The 19,678-nt window shown below is 38.3% G+C and overlaps 1 long non-coding RNA gene across 4 annotated transcripts; it reads left to right on the forward strand.

The window, feature by feature from the left end:
• Positions 1 to 4,604: 4,604 nt before the first annotated feature.
• On the forward strand, positions 4,605 to 16,448 carry LOC104910818. 4 transcript variants are annotated; one of them, XR_793444.3, is made up of 4 exons: positions 4,605 to 6,062; positions 6,790 to 6,863; positions 9,503 to 9,778; positions 11,092 to 16,448. It is a non-coding gene; the product is annotated as an uncharacterized LOC104910818 (long non-coding RNA). The 4 variants fall into 4 exon arrangements; XR_793445.3 differs by having other exon boundaries at positions 4,611 to 6,863; positions 11,092 to 11,280; positions 11,605 to 16,448; XR_793443.3 differs by having other exon boundaries at positions 4,608 to 6,863.
• Positions 16,449 to 19,678: the final 3,230 nt, after the last annotated feature.

Raw genomic sequence — 19,678 nt, forward strand, 5'->3', positions numbered from 1 at the left:
TTTTTACCTCAGATTGTTGCCACTGTTTTCAATTATTTCGGGGTCCCTTATTTTCTTTTTTTTCCCGGGGGCGCGGATCCGCGGATCCCTCCGCCCTTCTAGTCACGGAACCGGGCCGAACCAGCCCGTAAACCGTTGACATATGCCCACAGTATTTTTTCAAAGATAACTTTAAAAAAGAATTCAAAATTACAAAAGAAATTTATTAATTTGGTATTTCTAGCTTATCACAAAATGGCTCAAATTGCCCTCCATTTTACTAACAACAAAGCCAAATGTGTGGCACACAGATGTGTGCTACAGGTATGCAGGTGGCAAATTCTGTCAGAATGGAGAGCATTCATATTTTATAGCATTTATGGCATTTATCCTCAAAGATGCGTTGCTATCAGTAAGCTCAGAATGAGGATTTATTCCAAACATCATTAGAAAGAAAAATCTGTGGCTGGAAATTTCTGTGTCAAGCATGAGATAAATCAGTATCGGGCTGCTTTCTGATGCACAGAGCAGTGTCAGTGACTGATCACCAGAACTCATGGATACTGCAGTACCCTTTGTTTTTTGGAAACAGATTTTGGCAGCAGGCAGTATTATGTGCAACATAAAATCGACCAGTTCTTCAGAACAACTTGTTTTCATAACTGAGTGCTAAAAGGGGAAATTTTAATGGAAACTGGGACTCTCAAGAAAATCCTGCTGGGTATTCTAAAGGCTATGCTTTAATGAGCATACAAGTAAGTTACCTTGGAGAGGAAAGCTAGCATAGTAAAGAAGGCACAAAGGTGATAATTAAACAAGAAATCAATATGTTAAATATGGAAAAGAGGGGCATAACTTGGAATGAAAATTGAATCTCCAAAATGTAGAAGACTTTGGTGAAGATAGAGGCAATAAGGAATTATTAGTGGCCAGTAGAGTTTCAGACAGTAAGAAGGCATTACAAACGTATTAGGAACAAAAGAACAACTAAATCAGGTATAGATTTCAGTGTTGCAGAAGGAAACAGAACAGATCCAGTGGCTGAAAATCAAAGCTTGAAAAATTCAATCACCATAAAGATGCAGTGAGAGTGATTACACGTAGGAATAATTTCCCATTGTAGGTAGGTGGTAAGCTTGCCATTGCTAGGAATTTAATCCAATTGGATACACTTTAATCTGACTCTGGGAACAGGCTTCTGAGTATAGGGTATCTGTGAGGATGGCTGTAGAGGTCATTTCTTCTGTGCAATCTGTACCTCTGTGATTTATATTTGTTCTTTGTCACTCTCTTCTTTCATAAGCTGTGGAGGAGAACAGAAAGCTCTCACTGCCCTCAACATGTTCCACACACTTGGCTCTGCCTTAAGACAATTACAAAACCATCTCATGCTTCAGGGCTACAGTGGCTGCTGACAAAGGGCAAGAGGCTGATTGCTTAGGTTAATTCTGGATGTTTTAATTTCAAGTTGGTCTGAAGCATTAGGGATGGGTGTAGCTGGTTGCAAAACTTTGGCAAGTCGGTGAAGAGAAGCCCTCTCTTTTGGATAGCTGCTACCTCAAAGTCAGAGCAGCAAGGACTGTGAGGTCTTTTTCTTTCATGTTCATCAAGCATACATGAGACTGTAATTATGATCATTTGGGCATATCTCATATAATCAACCCACTAGTGTTGCTGGAGCCTGAGGCAGAGGCATCTCACTCTTTACTGGTGTTCACATTAGCTTAATTTTTTCAAGACTGAGAGTTTTATTTTTTAGTATAACTCAATTCACTGGAGAATACAGTGTTAAGTGGGCAAAGCGCTGCATATAAGATAGCAAGTTGCCTGTTCTGCTTTAAATTCAACTGATTTATAAAGATCCTGTCAGCTTCATTTTGTCACAATACGAATTATAGGTAACAAATACCATTCCTTTTTTCCCAATACTGGCTGATTTCAGCCGTGATGCTTGATGGAGTTGCAGGGCTGCCTCGCATGCTGCTCAAGTGCCTGTTTGCTATGATGTGGAACAGCTAACAAAGGGCTTGTTGTGCTTGCAGCAGCGTTGCCTCGAGTTTGGATTTTTTTTTTCCCCTGCAGTGCTCTCTGCCTTTTGTTTAACAAAAACCTGCCTTTCAAAAGCAAAAATAAGAGACCTTACAGTTCTTACACCTTGCTGGAAAGGGAAGATGTGATAGTTTTTCTTACTGTTTTGGTTCTGTTGTGTTCCCATAAGGGAAAATGAGGCTGTCAGCAGGCACTTATTATCATCCCACTACACTGTAAAAAGAGACATGCAGTTTCATCAACATCATGCTTTCTTCTTGAGCGTTTGAAGTAGAGGCAGCCTCATCTTACACGAACCAACGTGTATTCTTTTTATTTATAAGTCCGATGGAAGGAGGGATCTTCTATTGCTATTTGTTGTAAGTAAGTGAAATTGGTACCTTTGTATGTTAATATACGTATTGGCTTATCATGGAAGTCACTTTACCATCCTCTGTTGTACAGTTTATCATACGTCATTGCTTTGCATCGTGTACAACTGGCTTGCAATATACATACATGGTTAACTATGTATAATTGGGTTACAGTATACCCACCTTTGAACAGGTCACTGAATACCTGTCTGCAGTTGTATGTATTTGTGTAGGGATTTGTACACATGAGCTGCAAGCACAGATAAATCTGGATGGAAACTTGGAGGTTGAGAAGTCAAGAGAGAGAATGGGAAAAACCCAACAGTTCCAGATCATTCATTGAATGGTGTAGCTAATGAAGAATGATTTTTGTTTCTTGAGCCATGATACACCCATGTTCTTCACATTTAAAAGCACTCCTGATAAGATTCCTCGTTTCTCATTAGTTTCTCCACCATGGTGATACTCATAGTTTTTCCCAAGGCTTTACACTGCTATTGCTTGGCCGAATGACCAGAAATGACCCAGCAAACCCTGTTCTGGAGATTCAGGCATGCAAGGCTGCCAACTGGTACATATCCAGCATGGTCAGCAGCTGCTACCAGCTGAACCCTTCTTACTACCCTTCTCCTGTGCTAGCAACACAAATTAATTAATTTGGGATCTACATTCCGTGATGTGCTAAATGTTGTACAGGTCTGTTGTAAGATCTTACTATTTTAAAAATGTCTACTCAATTCAATTTAGTTGAAGCTGAACAGACGTGACAGAGAGTCAGTACCATGCATGCAAGCTTCATTTCCTCAGGAGGCCACGCTTAAAAAATCTACCTAGGAATCCTTTCTGTAACTTTCTAGAAGCTTGCTGTTAATTATCAAAATGAAGAAGCAGAGTGAGCTAACAGCATGTTGATTTAAACAATCAGAATCTGTATTTCAACAAATAGACCTGCTGAAAAGGAAAAGTAAGTAAATCAGCTTTGGGTGCAGTGTAACATGTTTAGCTTCTGTATCTGGCCTTATACTAATGGTCTCCAACCCTAAAAATCACCATCTTCTACCCAAAATCTATAAGATATATGAAAATTAAAAGGAGTATTTTATTCCTAAGGCGTCAGAGAACTTGTCAACCTCTAGCTGAAGGCTGTTTATTCAGACTAGGTCAGCCTAAAGCAGAGTTATGTTCCTCAGTGTCAGCGTTCCTGGTGCTCAGGCAGCCCAGCATCCCTGAAGGATTGCTGCTCCACCAGTTTTCCTGCCAAATGTGCCTCCTGTCCCTTCCTGCCCCACAACATACCTATCTACGCCTGCTTTGCAGAGTCACTGTGGATTCAATAATACAAGAAGATGAAAAAGGAAAATGCACGTTACTTCCATGACTGTCCCTATGTGTAGTCACCATTTTAAAGGCTCTTGTGCTTCTGAAAATGGAGTTTTGGTTTATTTTGAGAACCAGCCTTCTGACATTTGTTTGCTTGCTATGTTGTGAGGCCAGCCAGGAAGTGCAGTTTTTACAAATCACCTCTTGTATTTGGGTTAATCCAGGCCTTCCTGCACTTTACTTGGTTGTTGTAAATGCATCTTATAATTTATACAGAATACAGTTCATCTGTGCTGTGACTGGAAATGTTAAAAGAAAGCATTCAGTCATCGTTTTTGCATCTGGTGATGCAAACTGGGATTTTCAGAAGAACCCAGAAGAATTAGACATTCAAATTTCATTAAAATGCTGTGGAAGTGAAGCATATAAACTCTATTAAAAAGCTCAGTCATTATCTATAACTCTTTTTCTTTCTCCATTTTAATTTGTGTATAAGTTTGCTTAGGGGAGAGTTGAGGACAAGGCCAGTTTTGCACACCCTATGTTCTCATCAGGGCTAAGGCGCAGTTCCATTTTAGGCAATTGGGCCCACTTTTAAATGCAACTTCACGTGCTCATCTATTAACTGTTTTTGTAATTAAAATATTATTTTCATAGCCATAGCAACTGCTGTAAGCAACAGATTAATAAAACTGTTTTTTATAGTTTGGTGAATATGATTTTGAAAATATGTGGTATCTAACATGTGAATGATTTGTACCTTTTCATCAGAATCACAGAATGGCCAGGGTTGGAAAGGACCTCAAGGATCATGAATCTCCAACCCCCCTGCCACATCCAGGGCCACCAACCTCCATTTAATACTAGACCAGCCTGCCCAGGGCCCATCCAGGGCCCACACCTCCAGGGACGGGGCATTCACAACCTCTCTGGGCAGCCTGAAAGTGACTAAAAATTACATCTAATATATTTTCAGAGGTCTAACAACTCAAAAGTATGGTGTATATGCAAGAATAAGTAAAGTGGAATATAGCAAATGTAATGAAAAGCAAGGTGAGAGATCAGTTGCGTGCACTGCTGGATGAAGAGTGAGTAGGTAGTAGTTTGTTCTGTAGTCAAAAAGGACAGATGTGGCACTCCAGCATGTGCTTACTGCAGGAAGTAGTTAATATTTTTGTCGGCAGTGTTCAGCCCCCACTTCTTGCAAAAAACAATTAATGGCCTTTCTGCCTGGTGATGAAAATAGATGCCAAATTTAAGTTGTTTCTTGAAGGCAGATGTAATTAGATCATGAAACTTCTGGCTTTTGAGTCTAAATAATAGCATAAGAATGCCCACACTAAATTAGAGCAGGATACTGTCTCCTAACTGTTTCTTAGGGGTGATGACAGGAGCAATGCAAGCATGAAGTTACACTTTCCCCAATTTCCAGCTGTGTGCAATGCACATAGTCCTTGAACTGTAGATTTAAGAGCATTATATATTTAACAGCCCTTTCTGAATCCTTCCTCTATAGATTTTTCTAATTATTTATTAAACGCACTTACATTTTTGTCAGCCACAACATTCTTATAGCAATAAACTATGCAGTGTAGCTCTGAATTGTGTGAAAAATATTTCTGTTTGATTTAAGCTACACTATTCATGGCCTACTAGGTCTTACGTATGAGAAATAGGGAACAATTGTTTGTTACTTTCTCTGGGCTACTTTCAATTTTATATACAGCTATTATATTTCCTCTTAGTTAACTCTCTTGTTCTCTTGTTGATTTTTTTTTTTTAAATTATGTTTTTAAATAGGAGAGCACTTTATTGAGCCTCACGCTGTTATGGAGTTCTACTGCTGTTCATCTTTCTTGTCCTGCATACTTCTAATAGACCTATGGGTCAATCAGAACTACATGCAGTGCTTCGGATGTGGGTGCAGTCTGGGTTTGTATGGTGGTGCAGTAGTTTGTCTTTTGCCTTTTCTTCCTCCTATAATGGTTGTAACATTTTGTTTGCATTTTCTATCTGACGGAGAGCACCGGACAGATGTTTGCAAAGAGGTCTCAACAAAGAGTCCAAGATTGTTCCTGGAGTGATTATTTATAATTTATCACAGTGTATGTGCAATTAGGGTGTTTTTCTCCTCCAAGTGTATTTCTGTGCGTCTATCGATAATAAATGATGTGTGGTTTTATGTTGCTGAATCACTCGGCATTCAGTATGACAATGCCTTTTGAAGTATTGACTGTTGTAAGCAATTTCTATCATCAGCAAACTTAGCCAACTCATTATTAATCCCCTTTTCCAGATCATCTGTGAATGTACTGAAGAAAACAAGTTCAAGTGCGGATCCCTGATCTCTGCTCTCCCGTGGTGAAAACAATTTATTATTACGCTTCAACAAATCATTAATCTACTAAAGAATGTTCATTCTTATGATAACTCAGTTTCTTTAAGAGCCTTTAGAGAGAGATCTTGTCAAAACACTTTGACTTCTGAAAATCCAAGAACATTACAGCAATCCGTGTTCACCAACATGCTGACTTCTTTCAAGAATTGTAACATTGCCAATTTTATCAACCCACATCAGGCTGTAAACCCTACATTTAGTCAGGTTTCTTCTGCAGATATGACGTTATTTGTGTACCAAAAATAGTGGCGAGCACTTTCATTACTTGTACAAAGGCTTCTAGCAGTTAGTGACAGTTTCTAAGTGAACTTATTGCTATGCTGCCAGAAACTCCAGAGCGAGGTACAGATTTCCATTGACCCTGAATGCAGCATGGTTTCTTTGTGATAGAAGTCTTCTATTTATTTTCCATAAATGACATATCCCTGAAGCAACAGTGAGGGAATGAAAGTTACATTTTATCACTGTAACATTTGCAGAAAAGTGAACTGCTAAACTCCCTATTCATAATGAAACTTTGACTAGCCATGAGTTCTTAAAAAGCTTACCTGCAGGTGCATAGCTTTTTTTTTTTCCTTTAAAAATTTATATCTGAGCCTTATGAACTTCTGATTAAACTTTTAAAATAAATTAAGGGTGAGAGGATTAGACAGGGAATTGGAAATGAACTGTGGTATCTTTTGCCTCTAGCTCAGCATTTTGAAGGCAGCCCAAATGAGATGTGACAAAGTGCAGTGCTCTCGTTTCTTTCTGCTGACCTATGTGTAAGTGGAGTTTGGTCTCTGCCAAGTTCTTTGTGTGAACAGCCACGTCACCGTCACTGCTAGTATAATTAGCAGTAATTAGCCCTTTGTTGGAATTTAAAATAAATAGGCCATGATTTGGATATCACAGCGACTAAATTATCCACTTAGATGATCCCCTCTGTGGGTGAACAGCCTGCTGCTCCCAGCCCTCCTTTTCCACAAAGTGACAGAAGTTATGAAGATCTGATTTAAATGGCAGATATGTCCAGTCTGTGCTTTGCAGAATACCATGTCCTGTTTGAAATATAAACTGTAAAATCCTGCACGACTGTCCCCGAGTGAGACTAATAAAGCTACATTTTAATCTGTTAAGGGCTGTAGTAGCTATTGGGCATTTCCTTCCTGCCCTCGATGGAGGTGTGAAGAGTTCCAGAGGAAGCACTCACCAGCGGATGTTCAGAGGTTCCTACTGCCTCAGCTCCTATCTGAACTTCCTATTGCTCTTTCTCAGGAGAAATTATTTCATTAATCTAGGTCAGCCCTTTATGAGCATGTCTCTGTTTCTTACCTCGTTTCTGCTGCCTGTCTCACACTGTCCTGCTTCCAGAGAGACCTGTAGGTCTGACTCTCTAGGCATTTCTCCTGGACTTTGTACACCACTAGCTGTCCTAGGAGAGGAAAGAAAAGTGTACTTTTCCAAGAGAGCACCAGATCAGCTTTTTTCTGCATACGTGCCATCTATGGATTCTTTGGTGATTTCCTGATCCTTTTCTCTTTGCTTGACTCTGAAAGCCCAGCTGATTGTTCTGTTCTCCGCAAAGCACCTATGGGTATTTCTGTAGCTTAGTTGCCTCTATTCAAAGTTTTTCTTTGTTTTTTTTTTGTTTTTTGAGAAAAGAGAAAATCGTAGCACCTGAAAGTGTGCCAGTTTCCCAACCACACTGGTTGCCAGTCATTGGCTGGGTCAATAGAGACTGGGGTGGGAAAGGCTGGTCTTGCTGCAGCTGCAGGTCAGAGCAGGGCACATGAGATTTCTGATCAGAGTGTGCTGGCAAAGGAATCCGTCAGTGCTCTTCTGGGGTGGTGGTCATTGTCCTAACAGCCTCTGCATTACGATAATGGGAAAGAAATGTTAATGCTTGTTTCACTGGTATATTTCAGAATGAATTACTTTTGGCATTAGGACCAACTGCATGCAATGGAAAACTGCACTGCTTTAAAAATCCTATGCGTTATGCCTACAGTGTAAGGGTATCTTCAAACACAGACACATGGTTTCAGACAACAAAAACACTAGGTGTTGATCTGGAAGTAAAGAGAAGCAGTGTGAATCTGCTTTTCCCATATTTTCAGCCAATGGCTGGCTATTTTAAATCTTTAATTTAAACAAATATTTGGATTTAGTTTCTGAAAAAGCAAAAACCTGCCAGCTGTTTCAACGAAGGCAACAACTTAAGCTGTCAATACATCATTCCTGAAACAATCATCATTTCAGCAATCAAATAGGAGATATTTCTTGTTTCTCACACTAGGTCAGCACTTTCTTATAGAGAGAGTTTGTATCATAATGATATGCTCTGTGGAGGTGATTCATTTGCACATTTTGGAGTTCAGACAAAGTCTCTGTGTTAGCTCTCTTTCCTCTGCTACCTTCCACGTGTTTTCCTGGATTCATAACAGAATGATTCTTTCTGTTACATGAGACTGAAATGGCTTCTCATTTTCACTTTCTTTATACATAATGAGGCTTATAAATGCATTGAGTTATGGCCGAGGAAGCTAGAATACATGCTACCTGAAAACCATCATAGATTGTTCCAAAATGATCCTGCTTAATTAAAAATTGGTTTTGCTATTGGTCCAGCTATTTTGACAAATACTTGTGTATAGTGCAAAACTGGCGATATAATCACACAGAGCTGAAGATGTCTAATAATGAAGTATTTATATACAGTTCTGTATATGCCAGCATGGCTATGTGAATGCAATATGCAAAGCCAGATGTACCATTTTAACTGCACAAGGATATATACAGGTATGTTTAAAATGGGCAGTGTGACATTTATGTGTATGTGTGTAGGTCTCACTGAAAGTAGTGCCTCCTACTTATTTCCATGGAAGAAACAACTGATACAAAGAGCTCAATAACACTATTTGATAGAGCAAGCCCTCAGCTAAAAACACTGTTTTTCAACATAGTCGCCACCATTAGCTGTGCATTTTCACCAGGGATGAATAAGAACCTGTGTGCCATGCTCATAAAAATCTGTACCAGCAGAGATGACCCACTGTTTTACAGCTGCTATGGTGGCATTGTTGCTAGGAAAATGTTGCCCATGCAGTCCATCTTTCATTGGCCCGGACAGATGGAAGTCAGAAAGTACCAAACCTGATAGTAGGGGGGATATGGTAGGACAGTCCAGCCAAGATACAGTACCGTACAGTACAGTACAGTAAGACTTTTGGTGACTGCAATTGGATTGTTTGCATTTTAAGAGGTGGATTAGAATCCACAATTTCCATTTGAGATGTTTTCAGATGTGCTTTTCCCATTACATTCCTTACAATTTCATCTGTGTGCTTGTTTCAAGAAAATTATGATTTTTTGGTTTGGGACAGTTTTACCTTCATAATTAATCTTGTTAACTTTTTTCCAGCTGTCACAGATTTGCTGACCAGTGAAGAAGTCCTTCTGGAAAGCCAAAACACATTGTTGTGAAACAGGCTGATTTGGGTTGGATTTTGAACAAAACTGTGCTCTCCACTTCATTAGTTTTATTAAGTGAGATAAAAGGGTTGTTATAGTAGTTGTTAAATTAATATCTCATCTCTTGATGACAATCATGCTTATGGCAAGACTATTACCATCACTTGTAGTGCTGGAAAGTACTATGAAAACTCCAAGAAACCAAGATCTGGCTACACACCATCAGGTAATACCTCCATGTTAATGTGTAGAAGAAGAAATGAGTTCACCTCTTTTGGAGTTAAGAAAGATTATGGTCATATCAAAATTTATGCTAGCTTCATTTTAGCTGATACTGAATATGAGTATTTTTGTTTGAATGTAAATGTTAGCATTTTTTCACGCTTCTTAGTTGTGAAACAGAAATCACTAAATTTTATGAGAAATAAGAAACTCCCTCTAAGGGTACCATGAGTTTCTTACATAATGCCACACCCTGCCAGCAATAAACAGATCTCTTAATTGCAGCTAATCTGGATTTCCTTAAATACTGTTCTGCAAGCACCTAACCAATTTCTGTTTAGCAGCAATGTTCTACTTCAGACAAACTCCTGAGGTGGAAATTTCTCTATACTCAGTCCTTGGGAGGAGCAGCTTCTAGGGAAAAGGCGGGAATAAAAATACTTTCACAGTTATGTTCAGCACTGTTTGTCATCATCTCATTTTAGAGTCCTGAGCAAAAGCACCAATAGTCTTTTTGAGTAAAACAGACCCTTAGACTAATGTTTCGCCTCTCACTTCTGGTGTACCAGAATTAGATTATGACTGACAAGGTGGAGGTAGAAAACTTTGCTGGTATTCTGGCTTCCTTAAATTTAGTTTTCCAGTACACTGTCAAAAAGGTTTCCTGAGTTGCTTTTTACCATTATCTTCTTGTGGCATTTATTTGCATAATTCATTAGTTACTTTAAATTTTATTCCACAGCAATTGCATTCTTTTTTGTAACCATTCCATTTTGTAATCATGTTGTGAATGAAGCAAGCAATGTTTCTATTTATAGGTGGTGATGGGTTCCCACCTTTTGATAAGTAAAGAACAAAACTGTTAAACTGACCTGTCTGGGTCAATCTAAGGGAACATGTTATCTTTAGTCCTACTTAATTTTTTGATAAAAACCTTTCCGGAGGGAAAAGTGTCAACATATAACTGAAATTAAGCCCTTTGCAATCCTCGCTCTGCCATGTAATTCATAAATTAATGGATCTAGAAAAGACCTTAAAAGGATGTTATCCATCAGAAATGATACTTCCATATATGCAGTGCCTATCTCTCATAAAAACTTGTGTTGGCTCTGCATTGAATTAGCTTGTCTATGAGTGTCGAATCCTTTTGGGAAAAGATGAAAGAACCATAAAATAAGTTTATGTTGCTCAGTACCCAAATGTTATAAGTGGCTAATACAATAAGAGCAAAGCAGTAAATTTGATCATTTGCTATATGTATATTTAACAGCTGTAAAAACTACTTCTGAGTTTGTTGATATTACACTTTTGTTTTAGGTGCTGCCTGCCATATATCTGAATTACTTAGACCTCTGAGTAAAGCTAATCTTTCTTGCTAGAACCAAGCATATAACTTTTAAGGTGACAAGAAATCCCCCACAGAAATTACAGAAAAACAGAATAAAGCAAATGCTTGCTATTCAGAAGAGGTTTGCCATCGCAGTATCTGAAAACCTTATTATAAAGGTAATAAGCAAAGCATGACTACTCATCTGTCTTATTTTGTTTTTTATCCATTTTACGGAAAAAGAAATGTGCATATTAGAATATTATGTTTGTTCTGATGAATTTTTATCCAATAACATATGTTGTGCTATGCAAATGTATATATAAATGAAGAAATATGCTTTGCATTTGGAATAAAAGGGTGCCAACCACTTTCTAATTTTTATGAGGTCTTCAGGAAAACCCTAAATCTTTTCTCTCTACAGTGAGTTGTAATCTTACTGTGTAGCATTCATTGTGTAATTGTTGACTATTGTCTTTTCTCTGGCAATGTACTGATCTTAGTCCCAGGACATGAAATGCCTTACAGAGCAAGACTTAGCACATTCATTGACCTGTGGGAAGATGCTGGAGAAACTGTAAAGCCAGTGGGTTGTATTTGTAATAGCTTCTGTTGTGGAGGAAGGAATCTGCTGTCTCTATGGCAAACTGGAGCCACCACAGTGGTACAGATCTCTGTCCCAGGATGTGTTATCCAGCCAAGGCCAATGGAAGGAAGCTTGAGTAACTGAGGTCTGCTGGCCTGGCAAAGCGTCTTGGGTCCAGCTGGCAACAAGAGAGAGCACTGTGCATGGATGTTGCCTTGTGAGAGTTTTATAGCCCTGATGAATGAGGAGAATTCCTGGAGTGTGGACTGAGTTGGTAAACAAGTCTTGTCTGGGTGAAGGGATCTGCATGCTTGATGCTAAACTCAAAGCTCTTCCCTCTGACACCGCTACTGGCTTTTTGATTGCTTATCCTTAATCTTATGTAGAGATTGCACAAACAGGAAGAAAAAGTAGTGTGCTCTGTTTTAATAGGACGGAAATTTGAATTCTGAATGAAGGCTTTGAAAACATGAACTTGTAACACTAAAGTGATTCTGTATAACCTTTGTGTTCTTGCTGAGTTATTTGCAGAATTAGTTTTGGACAATCTTTTTTCTTCTTTCTGGGCAGTACATATACAGCACTATGGGACTGCAGGATTTCTATCCTCTTATCCATGTGTAAATGGGATCAAAATCGGGAAGGGAACCCAGCTGACATTGATTTAATCATGGGGGCACAGCCCCCATTCCCTGCCCATCTCAAGTACATCTGATGTGTACTTGATGTGATTTGGCACCTGGGGTAAACTCTAGGCAGCACTGTGTGTGTGTCAGGATACTTTGGATCTCATTGCTGGTTAAGGTGTTACTGCCTACCCTGCTTTCTAGAAACTGCCTCTACATTTTGGCATTAATTATTAGTTGGGTTTGACTTCTGTGGCCCTCGCTTATTAGTATCTTACTGCAGAAGTCATTTTTCTGTTATAAATTGTGTTCAAGCATAGTCTTTAAATTTGATAAGTAGATGTGCCACAGTTTTGAAGCTCTCATTTCCTTCACCAACCCTAAAATAATTTGAGATAGTTGGTTGTGTGGACAAAGTTTGATCCTTGATTCATACAGGAGCTGGTTTGTGGCACATATTCCATCTAAATGGTATGGTTTTGTTTCTCTTGTACTGACTTTGTCAGATAATGAACGCAATGGATTGGATGCCTTAGTCCAAAAATATGTTTTTATCGCACAGGTGCCATGCATTCATTGCATTATGTGTAGATTTAAATATCTTGTCTGTAGGTATTAGTCACGTTCCAAGACAAGTTCTTAAAAAGAAAGTCATTCATATTCTACAAGATTAATTTTCAATTATTGCCTAACACATTTAGTACTTCGGTGCCCTTCAGCTCTCTAGCTGTGTCTCATTGGAAGTAAATGACTATTTCCTTTACTTTATCCAAAAAGACAAAAGTAGTTTTATGTGAAAAAATCTAAATCTGCACGTCATAGAAAAAATACAGTGCTTTTTCTGCCTGTTTTATACTGTATCTATTTTGTGTCATACATGGAATCTCAGTCAAAATACTTCACGAGTTGTTTCCTTTCTTGCATAAAACCTTCTCCAGCCACATGAGGAATTTACTCGTAAAAAAAACCCAACACTAAACACCAAGTCATTCCAAACTAATAAGTAATCCAATAAGCTTTCAATTCGACAACTTCACGACGATTGCCTCCACAAGTAAAGTTGGTACATTTTGAAGAAAGGGAAGAGTACTGTAGCTTGTTTTCAGAAAAGGCAATTACCTGTATCACTTACCTGTATCACATAGCTTCTGGAGAAGCATGGCTGTGAAGGCTCTAAAATCTGAAGATGAAGATACTCCTATTTTGTAGAAGTTGGTTGTACATATTGCCAACATGACAATTCTTAGGACTTCTGAAATGTAAGGAACATGCAGTGTTATTATCTTGGCAGTCCTTCCCAGGTGTCTCATCAACTAGCAGTGCTGCTCATATCTACTGCCACGTGTTAAGGGTGCAATGGCTAGAATCCTTTTTACAGCAGCAGATCTGTAGGGTGTTATCTTTCTGGCTTTCCTGGTAGTGATTTCTGCGTCTTCAGTGCAAGGCTGGAATTTATAAGTTCAGTAATTATTTTACTCATTGACCATCCAGAGTATATACATACTGGCAAATCTGGCAAATTATGGAATGACTGAATCATCTGTTAAAACCCAAAGTGAAAATGAGTATTTGAGGTTTTTCACATTCAAGTTTCCTCCATCTCTCAGTTTTTAGTACTTTGTGTTCTTGGCAGCTTTTGGGAGGTTCAGAAAGCACAAACACTAAAATATATGGGGACATTTCAGTTACAATTATCTTCCCAACACTGGCAATCCCAAATCAACCTCAAACAGTCTGAAAAGAACTTCTCAATATGAGAGGAAATAGCAGATAATTCTATACGAGCTTAAATATACTGGTAATGGCATTGCAATTTGGAGGATGGACAAAGCAATGCAGGAGAGCAGGATGCACAGATCAGTCAGAGTGGAGTTCTATAAACAATGGCTGCTGCAGGTGCCTGAGTGTTGTCAGTGCTTTTTTAGCCTACTGCAGGACCAGCAGTGAGGAGAGTGAACCAGGAATGACCTAAGAACAAACCAGGAAGCTGGGGCAAATTAAAGTCAAGAGGTTTCTCACCTTTACCCGCTAAGCCAATCTCAGTAAACTCCCAGCAATGAAACAGTTAATGGAGGTACCACAACAGCTAGTTTCAGATTGACTTGCTTAAGATATTTCTGGCACACAAGGTAGTTGCAGAAACTTTTTAACATATTCCCACGTGCTGGTGTTTAAACAGAAATGAAGATACAGAGCAGGACTCTTGGGGTGGGGTAGTCATGTTCTTCCCCTGCACCAAGTCTCACTAAAGCAAGACTTCAGCCTGACAGTATGGGCAAGAGCATGGTCCTCATGCCTTCCTTCAGCTCAGTGCTCTGTGCACATCCCACTACAGGAAGAAGATCATGGCTGATGTTTGCCTTAGTCAACACATGGGTTTACCAGGCTCTGTGCTTCCCCACCACTGGGTCCAAGAGCAAAGTGTCAACTTTTTGCTTGGTCTTCCTGATCTTTGTGTGCTACACTATTAAAAGTGCAGATCAGGCAACTATCAGAGCAGGAATTATAACATGTACTAAAACGCAACAATTTCATATTTCACAATTAAACCGATGTGGAGAATAAAGAAGGGTTGCTTTTGTAAAGTAAAAATAAGGAATACAGCATGGTAAGAGATAATCTGCCTTTTATTAGGTCAGCTGGAAATAAGACTTGAAATACGAATTTCTGTGTTTATGCAGGATAAAATCCTATCCAGTGTTTCTGATGTCACATACTAATATTGGATGGAGATAAGATGATATACATTTATTGCATGTCATGTAACTTAATAATCACCTAAAAAAGATTTCCTTTGTCCTGGTTTAAAAGGAGATCACATTGTGCCAGGGAAAATATGGAAATAACAGATTTTGTGAACATTGGGTATGCGAATATATATTAGCTTATAATGCCTACAGTTTGGGAGAGCACAGAAAAGGAGATATTTATTCTCAACCTGATGTTTTTTGAATGCTCAGTAATAAAACTGGTACTTTTAAAGAATTTAAACTGGAAAATTAAGGGTTTTATAAAACAATGACTAATTTGGGGAGGTTTGCTTTTTAGCTAGTTTTATATATTTAGATAGCAGTAGAATTTGCCCTCAAAGCTGTTAAAACTATATATTTTTGCATGATCAATAATTTCTAACTGTATGTATCAACCTTAGTATTTAGTGGTCCATGTATATTGCTCACACATCAAACTATATTAAAAAATAGCACAGCAAAACATAGGAGTGACAGAGGAAAGGTATATCTGTTTGTATATACTCTATCAACTTTTTATGTTGTGTTTTTTTCCTAATGCTGGGATTTTTCATGCTTTGTTTTCCCAACTAAGATCAGGGTCGCTGGTGGAACAGCTCCATGAAGAGAAATGTAAGCAATGCTTTCATGACTAGTTCAGAGCCTGTGGGCTGGAACACTCATTTGGGTAATGAGATAATATCACCATCAGATCTTAAATAAGAGTTTCCAACATTAGAGTCTGAACAACCATGCTACTTGCAATGAAATTTTTTTGTCCTACTTGGTGTTGTCCTGGATGTATTAAATCACTTCTCATCAAGGTGTTTTCAAAATCTCATGCGATCTTTATGATATGACTCATTTGACAGCATTTCTAGTGGAAAACCCAGTAAACTCTGGGCTGCATTCCAGTAATATATCACACATGATTGTTTTAAATAAATTTGGTAGACTCGAAGTGTATGTAAGGGTCCCATGTTTGCCACCCAATTCTATTATTCATTTAAAAGCTGTGCTTCAGAAAACATGGAAGAAGGTCAAAACAGATGTGAAACTAAAGTTAAATCTCTATTATCTGTTTACTGTTTTTCTTGACTATATCATCTATTTAAGTTTTAACTTTTAGACTCGTGATAGATTGAAATGTGTTTTGTTTTGTTAATGAAAGGTGGGATTTCCTTCTATTCCCTTGTGTCTAAGACTTGCATCTCCAAGGTGGCATGATGAGTCATTATAATGCTAAGAGAAGTAGTGATATTTCTCAAAAGAAACTGGTATCAAATGATGCATAGCGATCTCTTGATGCTACACTGTTGTGGTGTCATTGGTGGGAAATTCCTGAGTGAAATAGATTTAAATAAAATATAATAATTTTAATAAAAATTGTGATAAAAAATTGAATAAAAGAGAAGGATTTTGATTTTTAAAATATTTTTGTTTATTTTATTGCTAAATTTCAAGTTTTGAGCATGTTGCAGATTTTAATTTCACTCATTCCATGCAGATGAATACAAGTGATATTCTGGGAAAAGAAACCACACAACATGATCTTAACTTGTGGAAATGGTGGGGTCTGAGTTCAATGTTACCACATAGCAATGAGATCTTGGAATTATAATGAATAGTTCTTGCAAAAGCATCAGTAGCAATAAAAAATGTAAATTAAATGTTAGGAATTATTAGAAAAGAAATAGAGAGCAAAAAAGACTGCATAAAGCCCTACAGTCTGCGTTCCTTCTTAAAAACGGTAGTTTGGAACTGAGAAAATTCAGAGAAAGCCAATAAGCAATGTGTGCTAGTGTCATCACATAAATGATGACTCAAATTTTGAGGAAAAAAAAATGACTATTCTTCGCTTCTTTCCAACAAGATCTAAGGATGTATGAGCCTAGTGCTTAAGCAGTTCAAAACAAGCAGAAAAAAACATGCCTAAAAACAAAAACAAACAAACAAACAAACAAACATGGAAGATCCCACCATTGTCAACTAAACACAAAGACTTTACTGCCTGCAGAGGAGATCCCAAATACAGATTTTCTGGAGGCTGAGAGTTCTTCCATGAAAATCATCACTACATGTTTTCATACTCTTCCCTAGGCATCTACTGTTGATAATTGTTGGACACATGCTCTTGGGTAGACCTTTGGGCAGACAGTATGGCCGTTTGTATGTTCCTATCATACACAGTACCATTAGAAGAATTTGTCATTGGGAGGGCAGGAGTTTTCTGATTCTTCTTAAATTCAAGGAGGATGAGACTGAAGGCTATTCAACTATTCACTCAGATATTGATGCTTGGTGCAGACTAAATTGAATGAACTGATGATGCACAAGTGATGAAAGGAAGGAGCTGTGCCTCTTAGAACTTTTGTTACAGGCTGCCTGAACAAAAACAGACCAGGGGCATGCGTAAAAAGGATGCCAGTAAACTTCTCTGAAATTATTGCTGGCAACAAGCTCTCCAGTAGCCTGCGGTGAGTGAGCTTGATTTTTCCCTGCTGCATTTAACTTGATAATCAGGGTTTTGAGAAAAATCACTAAGACTAATGTCTGCACCACCATGCTTTAATATAAAATGCAAACAAATCCTGTGATTCTGTTGTCTTTCACTTGCCATTTGATAAGGCAGAGACGCTTGGTTCCCATGTTGCTCTTCTTTGATGAGTAAGAAAGTTTATCATCCTACTGAAGAGCTTCCAGGCCAGTGAATGTGCCCAATCCTACTCTTTTCACTATAGGTGCAAACAGAGTATCTTTTTAGTCTCTGTTACTCAGCTGATCAGAAAGAGAAAATGTGTAAATACTGACCTGCTTATTTGACAGAATAGCTGTGGTTCTGAACTGTATTAGAACAGCTTGAAAAGCTCCTGGTGCCTCAGGAGCTCTACAAGCTGCACATCTCAACTTATATGGTGTAGAACTACCCAGGCAGTTAGTCACTAGAAGTATCCAAGCTCAATGCTCATCTTCCTTGAGAAATGTCAACATTTAATTTTTGTTTTTCTCAGATTTAAACAAAAAGATGAAATTTCAAAATTTACTGAGAAATGACATTTGCGACTTACTTTACTGGAAGTCGTCAAAAGAACAATTATCAAAGATTTCATTTTACTGAAGTCAAAAGTATGTTTTGGTTTTATTATTTTGATTTTCAAGTAATAACATATTTGAAACATTATCTTTTATAGTCTATAACGATTGAAACAATGAGGTCCAAATGAAATCATTTAACCTTTTAGAAGTAATAACAAATAATTTTCTTTAACTTTTTTTGGATGAACTCAACAGAGATCGTTGAGTCAGCGCTTGCTAATGGAAAACAGTTCTTCTGGAAGTGCTTCAAACACTCCTAGCAGGATATTAGACATTCAAATTCCAGCATGAAGATAAAAGCCCTCCCCCCAAATCCTTGTACTCTAAATAGACCACGAACTAAACAAATGTTTATGTTTTGTGCCTGCATATCACACATGAGTGCTTGTGAATATAGTCTAACACATTTGACAGTTCTGCTGGTCTTAGTACTTAATTCAGCTTTTTTTTTTTCCCCCTCTCATTTTTTTCACAATATCTCCTTTCATCTTTACTTGCTAATGCTGGCTATAGTCTGTGTTATATTCCATCCCAAACAGTAATGCTCACCAGAACATTTTGAAGTTAAAATAATTTTCCACTATTGATTTATACACCACCATATTACAATGACTCTTTCATCTTTGTCTTCAGAAGGTATTTTGAAAGCTGCAGACACTCAAACCTCATACCTTGCTAGGAAAAGGAACAAAGGCTGAGCACTATTTAGCTCCAAGTGTCAATCAGGACAGAACAAGTTAAATAGCAGCTAACACATTGGCAGATGAGTAAGGCAGAATGGTTACTAAGCAGTGCTGAGTGCTGTTTGCCCTAGTCTACCTCAGCAGCTTAATGTGTTTACTTATTCATCTGCATCTGTTAGGGTGTAGCCATTGTCAGTAATGGGTAATTTTCCCAGCAGAGACACGGTTTTGGGGCTTGTCTTACAAACCCATCCAGACCCGGAGGATATTACTGTGATTAAACTAATTGATTTCAATAGGTGCTAATCATGCAGGCTCTGGCAGCACACAATGATGAAAAACTTCAGTATTCAGTGTCCTTCAGACATCAAATCGGTATTGTACTTCTTTCAAATTCTCATATAACGATGAGAATTTTTCCATCCTGATTTGGGTATTTATTTGGCATTTCTATAGCTCTACACCATACTCAGCTGGTTCTCTTTATTAGCCCCAGTTTGCTACTAGGAAGTAGCCTGTGGATAAGACCCAATTCTCATCAGTGTATGGAGACATCACTATTTAACGCCTATTACAGGATCTGATTAAGCCACTGGAAATTACCTGACAAGTTGCCCCACATGTCTGCTTAAACACTTGCTCCAGAGGTACTATTGACTGTGACCTAACTTATAGCAGAGCTGGCTATGAAGATGGCAGCTTGCTGCTTTGTAGCAGGGCTTTTATCAATTCCAATTTAAGCACAGGGTGACTTGCTTTTTCCCTCTTCGTGCCGCCAATAAAGGAAGGAGGGATGTGAGGGTGAAGGCTGTGAGTGACAGTCTGAGCTGAAGACTGCACCTGGGTGCCCAGAGATG

Source organism: Meleagris gallopavo, chromosome 4 (genome assembly GCF_000146605.3).
Source record: "Meleagris gallopavo isolate NT-WF06-2002-E0010 breed Aviagen turkey brand Nicholas breeding stock chromosome 4, Turkey_5.1, whole genome shotgun sequence".
Lineage (NCBI taxonomy): Eukaryota > Metazoa > Chordata > Aves > Galliformes > Phasianidae > Meleagris > Meleagris gallopavo.